Below are 11,252 nucleotides of genomic sequence, written 5' to 3' on the forward strand. Positions count from 1 at the left end.
GGCAATCGTAGCTCTCAAAAGCTTCTGTCAAACTCTGACCTTGTAGATGAACTCTGACCTTTGTCAATGACTTGTCCATTAGATAAGGGATCATATATTCCTCCATTCTAGATATCATATGGACTGAGACATGGATTATAATCATTCTCTCTGTCCATTTGTTGTTTCCCGATTTTCGATTTATGACGACTGACTAATTGAACAAATCAAATCAGTCCTGGCCCGGCTGAGCACTTCCATTTGTCATCATCAAATCATCGAGGGGCCCACAGATATCACTTTTATCCCGAAGCTAAAAGGAACGGATAAACTTCGACTCATATGGCTTGTTCTACTACTTGTTGAATCATACACAAAGGCACGTTTTATAGCACCGAGTTACCAAATGCGTTTTCGTGCAATCAATGTACTATCAACTCATAGTAACAACTCATATCTCTAGGTTTGAAGAATATAAGATATTATCGTCTCATGATCACTCGTGATAAAATCCATGAAGTGATTCCAATGAGCGCGGGTTGAATCCAATACTCAGAACTTATGAGCACTCATGAGTGTTGTAGCCCTTTGTCCAACACCTTAGACCTCTACAAGCCAACCCATGATAGTCTTAATTCATATCTACTTCCAACATATGACCGACTGTGGATGGTTTGAATAAGTTAGTCATTCCGGAAGAATAACCCAGTTTATTCGGGAAGTCAAAACATGCAAAATGAAACACAATAATAATTGAATCCAATATGGTATCAACCCTTTGAACATAAATAAAACACCTTTTATTTATCACCATATGATTACACATTATTCATTGTATACTGTTTCAGCTATCATCTTTATTCTTGAATTTAAAACAATAGTTGTCCCATACTCCAAGCATGTACACTATGTTTTCTAAACACTAGTCATGCCATACACCAAGTGTGCATACTATGTTTGTCTATGATCTTTACTTTGTGAACTAGATCAATTGAACATAACTTCAATGATTCTCTTTTCACACTCCCAAATCCTTACTGCAAATGCAAGAATTCCAAATTCATGCCATTTATTGAAATCTGTTAGATTCTAAACTTATATGCATTGATCCTCTTGTAACGATTATGCACAAACTCACAAATACTTGGCAACAATCATTACAGAGTATTCCAAAGGAGATCAACTCCTTGGAAATATCCTTCTTGCATTAAGTTTCCTTAATCTTACACAGATTGAAAATTCTAACTTTGAAACATTTCCAGATTCCATTTTGACTATCACTTCTGAACAAGAGTTGCCTCCTTACAGATTATGTCAATATGGTCCTTCCAGAATTATCACTATACTTCCAATTGTCCTTGAGTAACCAATGTTTGGTAAACCTTAGATTATCCTCGACAATTGTTTAATCCTTTTAGTCATATCCAGTTCTAAACCTTTTCCCTTCTTAATGCCCCAGGCATTTGGAAAATTTTAGAACGGATGATTATAGCACATGTAATCGATCCTATATCCGTAGCATATGGGACACGATTCATGATGTCTCACATAAAGACTAAACCAGTCTTTTGCTATAATATGTCCATTTCAATTTGCCAAGTTCTCATAATTCAGATTATGAAAAGGGATGCCGTAATCATAACCGAATTTTAGAACGCAAATAATGGACCCATATACAGAATTTCCTTATGTTGAGCCATTCCAACATGAAATTTATATATATATCCTTGACTAAATGATTAAAACCTCACGAATTAAGCTTATAGATTTGAGATGAAGTATAATTTCCACTCCCTTAATTATAGCAAAACAACTCTTTTCAACACCTGCAACCTCACAAATTGAAACTTTTGTTTTCTATAACTAACATTGCTAACTTGCAATACTTATCATAATTATCATGCTCCCACTAACATGATGATTATTAGCATAATACTTATGCTCCCACTAGCTCTGACATGTATTCAGAAATCAGCTGACTTTCTTCCAAAGTTCAGATTTCTGATACTAGATTGTTTTGAAAAGACTTTATCAAAATCATACACCTTCGCTTAGATAGCACACTTGTGTGTCTAAACAATTATGAAGAGGGATGCCGTAATCATAATGGTTAGACCTTTTTGCCACTTCTCACAAGTCCAGGTTAGTGTGCCGGTAAACCACACACGCTCCACTAACGACTTTGAGAATGCAAATATCACAATTGCTATCTAGCTAAAATCTACTTAGTGAAAGTGTTTCCTCACCATCATTTTCATGAATCAGAGAGAAACCTTATGACACTTAGATTTATATGGTGTATGAGTTCCTACCCATATGAATTTGTCAAAACCATAATCACAAGACAAAGATAATGACAAATCCAGAACCGTATGGATTGAACTCAATCTTAATTTCTTGCCACCTGGCAGTTCAAGGGCCTGCCATTGCTTCCAAGTTGTTGTGCAACAAATTGAGAACTCTAAGAACTCATATGCAAAGCCAACTTTAACTGGAATGGGCACAGAATATGTCAACATGATAGGTTATAAACCTCAAGTCGTGTGCTAGTGAAGAACTTCAGGTTCTATTCTTGATTAGTTCTTGAGACTTTCAAGACCTTAAAGACTCCCACTGTCCTCTTGACCTATAAGACTCCCTTGTCAAATATCCAAGAGATAGTGTGGATTCTAATCAAGACAAACACTTCACACAATTGGCCTAAGTTGGTCTTTGTTTTATCCAAAACATCACAACTTACCAATTTCAAATGTACAAGAGTAGAAAACTTTTACTCTTACATTTGACAAGTGTTTTAAACCTTCTTGAAGACATGTCACCCAAGTTATAATTTTTGGAGTATGACTCTAAAAATTGTTTGGGAACGAAGTATGACTCATCTTCTTGATTTAACCATTTCAACAATTCAAGATCCCTCTTCTTAGTCATAAGAATGCACTAAGATTTCCTTAGAGAACTAACTGTGCTATGGTTTCTTTATCATTAAGATGATCACAAAACTGATACTAAAGTACTCTCCCATCTTTTCAGATTTGAGAAACTTTTATCCTTCTGCCTAAGTTGATTCTTCTTATTCGCTCTTCCATACATTGGAACCTTTTTCCTAATGTCTCAGAATTACACTTAAGAATGTAAGTATAATCATATCTACTGAGCTTTAGTAAACTATGACGAATAGTCTTATCAAACTTTTGTGGTGGACTTAATCAGTGCACAAGAATGTGTACTCGATCCCTTAGTCCTTTACTTGACTCACACATCCATGTGAACAAGTAATTAGTCTTAATTTTCCAAAACTTGAAAGTTCTCATCCATCATGCTTTACAACTTGCATGATTCCAAGTTCCGGTCCAATTGAAACTTGGGTGATGAGAATTTTTCCCTATTTGGTAAATTTAGATATTACCACAAATGAAAGAATCAATTTCATATTTCCATTCTTGCTATTAATGGAATCATATAAGCAACAATTTATCCTCAAATGCCATTGTAAGGATATTTTAAAAATAAATAAAATCAAAATTTTCCTTTTACTTTAAACTTTTCGGAAAACTTATCCTTACAATCCATATGAAAACTTGTTGTTACCTATTCCTAAGCAATATCTCATAACTCCTAAGAAGTAGCTCAAGAATCCGATCTTCAAATTATGCGATAGAAATCCATCTACGTGATCAGATTTAGCATATTCTTTCTTTAACTTTCTTCACTTTTCTGTGATTCTTAAAACACCACCATGCGACCCGGTCACATCATGTATCAAGAATCTCATAATAGAAACTTAATAGAGTTAGATAGTGGACTTTACCTGAAGTAGAGTCAAACTTATTGACTTTAACTTCCTTAGGTAAATTTGGCAGCTTCGCAACCAATGCCCCTTCCTTTGGCAATATAAACATATGGACCCTTTGATAATGGTACGCGGGACTATCACAGACTTAGCTTTCTCTTTACCATTTGGTCAACCGAGTTGACTATGGCCAATCCCTTTCCATTGGGAAGAGAATGCTTTTCTAGAATTCCTGTGTCACTATTGTCAATGTCCATCAAGTTTTAAGGAATTTGATCTTAACAAATAGATAAGATCATTAAGGGTCTTGTCATAGTCTATTTCATAGGTGTCCCAAAGGAACTCACTATGTGACTTAGAAAGTGATTGAACCACCAACTTTCTCAAGGTGGAAGAAGAGAAAAAACAAGAGTAAAATTAAGAAAGTTTGGATGCCCAAAGTACAAGTGCCCAATGCTTGTGGAAAAGTTCAGAAAGCTGAAGTTAAGAATCTTCAAAGAAAGTTCTATTCACATTTTTCTTCAGATAAATATAATAAAAGTTGGAGAAAAGAGGAAAGAGTATTTGGTTGGTTCAATGAAGTTTTTGGAAATTTTTGTTTTTCAACTAAAAAGAGGGTATTATTTTCTTCAAATAAGTGGGTATGCAAGAAATGAACTTCAAAGTTGAACCTTAAATTGGTACCAAAAGTCCCATAAAAGTTCTGTCCGTTATCACAAAAAAAAAAAAAAAAAAAAAAAAAAAACGATACATTTACAAAAATTGGTGAAATCTGGTGGATTTGGTTGAAAGATATGAAATTTTGTTGAAGGAATCAATTTTTATTGATTTTTTAAGTGTTCGAATTGACAAAAGATGAAAATGTTGACAAAGATGGGCTTAAAAGGCCATTTTCTGCCGAAAGGGGGTCACATTTTGCATGTTGCAGTGAACAGTTCGGAACTGTGAAGAAATAATAGCTTATTTAAAAGACGAAGTTTTGGGCTGCATTTAATTCTTCACTTATTCTTTAGGGGACAATTATGTAACTATGATGAAATATGATTCACATTCTTTGCAAACTGGTATCGACGAACGATCGTGAAAAAAAATAATAAAAATTTGATGTTCGTCTCCTAATCGGTGGTGAAGCAGTTTTTAATTCGTTCAATGGAGTACAGAGGCAGAATGAAAGACGCGAACCTTACAACTCACAGAAGCGAACCTCACGAATAAGAACCAAACTCAAGTTAAGAAGCGAAACTCCGATTAAGAACCGAACTCACAAGAACCGAACCCGAATCTACTGTTCATAGGCGAACGTTCAGTCTATTTCGCTTTGGGTATGAAATTGAAGCGAGCCTCACAATTAAAGAACCGAACTCTAGATTAACAACCGAACCTACAAGAACTGAACCCGAAAGTAATGTTCACAGCCGAACGTTCGGTTGATTATGCTTTCGGTTGTGTAATCAAGGGAACGAACTTGCAATTTGCTTTCGGTCCTTGATTAGCATTCGGTTCATGACCGATTGGTTTGGAGTGAATGTCTAGTAAATAGTCTGGAAGCGAATGTATTGAAGCGATTTTCGTCTCTCGCCCCAAGACTCCAAAACGACACTGAAATTCGAATCGGCACTGTAATTGCTAAATTCGGAGCGTAATGTTGACTAGTAAATGGAATTTTATTTATTCGATTCAGGAACGAACGATTTGGTAATGGCTGTCGCAGTTGAACTAGTAATTAGTAGCCCAATTAAAATCAATCTTATGGAACTAGTAATTAGTAGCCCAATTAAAATCGGAACGATACTATACTGTCGATAGGAACTTTATTTGGTGTTGTTGTTTGCATTGAATACGATCGTTCCTTAATTTTGACTTTGAAAAGTCAGTGGACTGGTATCATCGGCGTTTAATTGAAGAAGACAATACAATTTACACATCCCTTCCCTAATAGTTATCAAGCTATAAAGTTTCTACCCCTCCTTGGAAGATGTCGTTCATTTCAGCGTCAAATTGGAGAAAATGAGTTACATTTTCATCTTTTACCCCTATGATTTTCATCACATCACAAGTTTTACCCCAAATCCGAAATTTTTTCAATTTTGTGGGTTTTTACCATTTTTACCCCTTCTTACCAAAATATTTTCATTTCTTATTCCTTTTCGCTTAGATTAATCTTTGCCGATGATTATTATTTAATATCTCAAGTTATTAAATAATTCTCGAGTGTGTGTGTCCCGATTAATTCTTAAAATTAGGGTTTCATTGACATTAGGGTTTTTCAATCCAAATATTAGCCCATTTATCAATTTGTTGGCCTTATATGTCAATTAGGGCTTTATTAGGCCTATTAGGCCCATTTGAATATCATTAAGCCCATTAGGGTTTTCACTAAGCCCATGAGGCTTCATTGGGCCCGTTAGGCTAACAAGGCCCATTAGGGTTTCAAGCATCCCCAATCGAGTCAACTCAGAAGACAAGCACACCGCCACCCGACATGGTGGTCGGTGGCGGCAGGAGGCGGCAGCCACCACCCTACGGTGGTGGTTTGAGATTTCTATTATTATTGGCAGCATTACAATGTACAACTCGATAATACACACGCGCACACACTAATAATAACACACACAAACACACAACCACCCTTGTGGTGGCCGGTGGTGGTAAGTGGTGGCAGCCACCACCTCACGGTGGTGGTGGTGGCATTTCCAGTCAAATAAACACCCAAACACCACTCCATGAAAATAACAAATACACACCGCAGGAACTTGAAAGAGCTGCACACTTGAACCCTCGTGGAGCATGAACAAGGTGACGCTTCGGGGTGGTAAACGGCGGAAGAGCAGCGGCAGCAGTGGTGATTTTACGATGACTGAAAAGAAAGGAAGAAGGAGGTTGGCAGAAACGATGGCGACGGACACACTGGTGGTCACGTCGTTGACTGCTCTTCGTCGGAAGACACACGTTGCTACGCTTGGTGGCTCGACTGGCCGGAAAAACTCGTGACACCGGTGGTGGCGGCTGAGAGGAGAACACGAGGTGGCGGTTGGCACACCAAGAGCTTCCTGATCGTTCCTGGCCCGAACGACAACGACCTCCGCTTCAATCATCGATTTCTGTCGGCTCCTCCGGTTGCGCACAACGTCATCGGCAGCAGGCTCGGTATCCCGGTGGCTTCGGTGGCCCTTGTGGCGTTTGGATGGTGAGGCAGCGGCGGCAGTTGGCTAGACTCGCCGGATCGGAACACGAATGAAGGGTGTCGCCTCGAGGTTGATGAACGGCGGTAGGAGGGTCCGGAGATGACGACGCCAGTGAGGGAGGTATAAGGGTGGGGAAGGTGGCGGTTGTAGATGGCCTCCTTAGGGTTAGGGTATGGATGGGGGTGATGGGTTATATACCCCGATCCCCCCACAAACTTATTTCCATAATGTCACAAATGACCATTCCCCATTTACATTTCTTTCAAATGAAGGCCAACATTTACCATCTAAACCCTCAGCATTAAAATCTTTTACAATTTAGGTACTATATTTACCTAACAGCCCTCCCCTTTGACAATCCTTCCAAAACTAATCCAGGATTTACCTTTTAAACCCCCAAATTTTCCAGTATGACTTATTCAGTCCTTCCCTCCTCTTTTCCTTTAAAATTAAATCCATATTTACCCAAGTAACCCCTCTTCTACAAAATATTCCCAATATTAGTCCACGAACTACAAAACGAACCCAATTAATTATTCTTTAGCCATATATTCAAACATTCTACTCACTACGAATCCCAAAGGCACACTTCAGACCTCCCCAAAACCAATTATAAGGCCAGTTACACACTTTTCACTAATCATACATCATAATAAATAATACTTAAAACATATTTTTTTATTTAGGGTTTCTCTTGGAAACGGGGCCTTACAAGTCTCCCCCACTTAAATTAGATTTCGTCCTCGAAATCATTCCTTACCATTCCTTACCCGCCCAACCACTCTAGTAGCATGGTCACCAACCTGGCCACGCCCTAGCCTTCCCAGGGTAGCCATGACCAATCCTCGTAAATCCCTAAAATCCGCAGGTGAACGAATTCCTCACAACAAGTTCACATCTACTTCGTCCGAATCTACTATCTCGAGATGGTCTGATTCCCTGACAGACCACTCATATTGATTCATCATCGATGAATCCAGTCCGTTTATCCCTCGACCGACTACTCAACTTTCAATAACTCGAGGCTCCCACTATAAAACAGATTTACCGACCTAATTACCCCTACAAATCACTTATTCTTGGTCGAGGCTCAGCTAATCCTGCTGGGAGTGACTTGTCACTTCCCAATCAACCATATATTATGTCAGTACTTGCAACTTGAAACATAAATGCTAGTACTGCCCAAACACTGAAACTGCTTGAACACTGAATTGCCTGAAGCAGTATGCTACTACATAGATACTTTCCAAAATCTAACGATACCTCCTTGGCCTCTATTTGTTCGCCAATCATCTGAAATGTCAGGTTCCTGCCCAGCTGCGGAGCCGAAGGACTCCCACTTAGTCGCCTCACATGACTTCTAAACGAATTCCTTCTCTGGAATTAGTAGCCACTAGTTATCTTGTCACTGTGTCTCTAACAACCTCCTGGTCTAACTGATCGGGCCCATGCATCGAATCCTGACGTCATCCAATCCAAGATTAACAGTGATTGCCACCTAACCGATGGTATCCTTATATCACAAGCAATCTTTATACAGTCCATTGCTTTCCTGATCCCATAACTGTAGTGGCGCTACTACAGTCTCATCACTGGCTCAAACTGATCTAATCCATCTGGGTAACACTGAAATCCAATCTGTGGATTTCCATATCCTCACTGCTGCACCCGAACTGGTGGGTACTACTGTTCCTTCCGCGTTCTAACAACAGGTTCATGCCATCTACCAACCTAGTGAATGCTACGACTATACACCCGCAGACTTACAACACTCTATCACTATCTACTTGCTAGTGAATGCTACGGCTACACCCGCAGACTTACAACACTTTGATACTATCTGGCAATCTGGTGAATGCTACGGCTACACCCACAGACTCACAACACCCCTCACACTATCTGCTGCTAGTGAATGCTACGGCTACACCCGTAGTCTTACAACACTTTCCATACTATCTGACTACTAGTGAATGCTACGGCTACCCCCGTAGTCTTACAACACTTTCGATACTGAGTCAAACACGCACTCGACCTAACCCTCAACTGAACTCAAGTCCTAACCAGAACTCTAACCTGGTTCCCTAAACCTGCTATCACGTGACCCCACTGTATCAGTACCGCACCCATGCTTGTGTTCAAAGCGTCACAGTAAACCATGCAATCATCTACACCCTCTGGCAGGGTGAGAATCGGTGTCTCGCACAACCGCTGTCTGAGAGCCTCAAAAGCTGTCTGCTGCTCAGGCCACCAGTGGAGGGCCATCGACTTCTTGGTCAGTCGGGTCAAAGGAACCTAAATCTCGGAGAAGGCCCGTATAAATCTTCAGTAATAACCCGCTACACCCAGGGGATGCCGAATCTCTGATGGAGACCTCGAAATCTCCCACTGCATCACGATCTCTATCTTGACCGAATCAACTAGAATACCCTTTTGGTTGACAAGGTGGCCAAGAGATTGCACCTTGCGCAACCAGAACTCACAGTTGGAGAACTTTATAAAAAGTCTCTCCCCCACTTAGATTCGACTAACTCTTCACATTACATGAGATTTGAAGGATTTCCAATCCTTCTCGCTTTCTAATATCCCACTGATGGCAACCTGTGCCTGCCAATGCTAGCGTTTAATCATCGATTAAACCTTGAGATCTCCCATCCTCGGAAGTCTCGATGAGTACTCTTGAAATCTGATCCAGTCTGACACCTCAGTCCATCTAACATGCTGTCAATTGAAGACCTTAATCTTCACTCTCGTTGACGAATCCTCGTCCCCACTCCCAATTATGCAGTACCACTGAACTCCAACCTAACACAGCCCATACGAAAATACAATTCTCTTGAACATCCAATGACCAACCACTTATGCATCTAACACTCGCGACTGACACTACCCTCTTCCTGTCACCAGTTCTGTCCTAGCAACGGTAGTGCCTTGAACTCCAAAGTTCATCCATAAACAATTACTGACCACGCCTGAACAATGATAGAACCCCTGAACGCTGACTTCACTGGAGAACTATAGCTCTAGTCCTAACCGAGTATCCCTAACTAATTCTTCTGCATAGATCCCGACAAAGATCCGTAATAATAACGGTACACGCAAACGTATTCCGCAAGATGCGTCCCTCTGTGGGTTCATCAAGGACCTTTCAGCATGCAGGATGACATATATGATCATTGATAACCCAAACACTACCAGAAACCGACCCGAGATCCAACTTATCCAAACTCACTCGCAATCCCAAAGCGATACGTATTCCCAATATCCATCTAATAAGATGACATACCCGCAACATCTGGAGGAATATTGATCCCCTTCTGCTGACATGACCAATCCTGCTACCCTGTAGCAACCTGAACCCTTGGAGTGACAAACTTCCTCGTGTACTTTCTCGTATGCGCTGCACTGACTCAGGCCCTACTGGCCTTTCACCCGATGATCAAAAATCATGGGTCTTTTCCCGGGACCCTTACTATACGCACCTAGCACAAACCTCTCTTCTCAAAGTGCTCCAAATCGATCTCGCATATGCAACTTCATGGAAATCATAACCCTCAGGGTCTGACACCCTGCCACGCTCACTAACTCACTTGCCAATGGCTAAGTTGCAGCAACTGGAACATCCTCTGTCCCCAAACTGGGTCACAAACTCTTTCCTAAAGTTTCTTAGATTCTCCAAGACTCTCACTGATTCGAGTATGGATCATGTTCTTTCATTAGTACGGGCCCAATACTACCTTCCACACCTATCCATACTTTCCTTAGCAATCCTCCTGGATCCTCCAAGTCACTTCCTCAACTGGTACACCCAAGTCTCACTGAGCCTCACTACTAACCCACTGAAATATATCCTAGGCTTCCCTAGGTTCCCGAACTCGCCTAGTCCTCAACTGTTTAAAGATTCCCACTAATGTCAACTAGCTACCTCATGAATATAGCCACATGCAACAGAGATCAGATAATCCTTCAAGTAACAGACTCATCCCTTTAATGGATAGACTCAAACAAGAGTTGCGCAATAGGGTCAAATCTATCACTCTGAGATTATCCAGCCTATGCCACATGTGACTTAGCATATTCACTTAATAGCTAACTCACATTACTAAGAGTCCACAAAGCACAAAGTAAGCAGCATTCAGACAATGGAAAATCTAACCATCATATTCCAATCAAATCATTTTATCTTCTAATCAGGAATCCGTACATGAAATTCAAAGGGTCATACAATCAGGCATAACCTAAACAGGCTATCCTATCACTGACTGATCAATACTAGCATGCAAGTCTACAAGCACATATAA

Source organism: Lactuca serriola, chromosome 8 (assembly GCF_051521515.1).
Source record: "Lactuca serriola cultivar US96UC23 chromosome 8, Lser_US96UC23_V15, whole genome shotgun sequence".
NCBI lineage: Eukaryota > Viridiplantae > Streptophyta > Magnoliopsida > Asterales > Asteraceae > Lactuca > Lactuca serriola.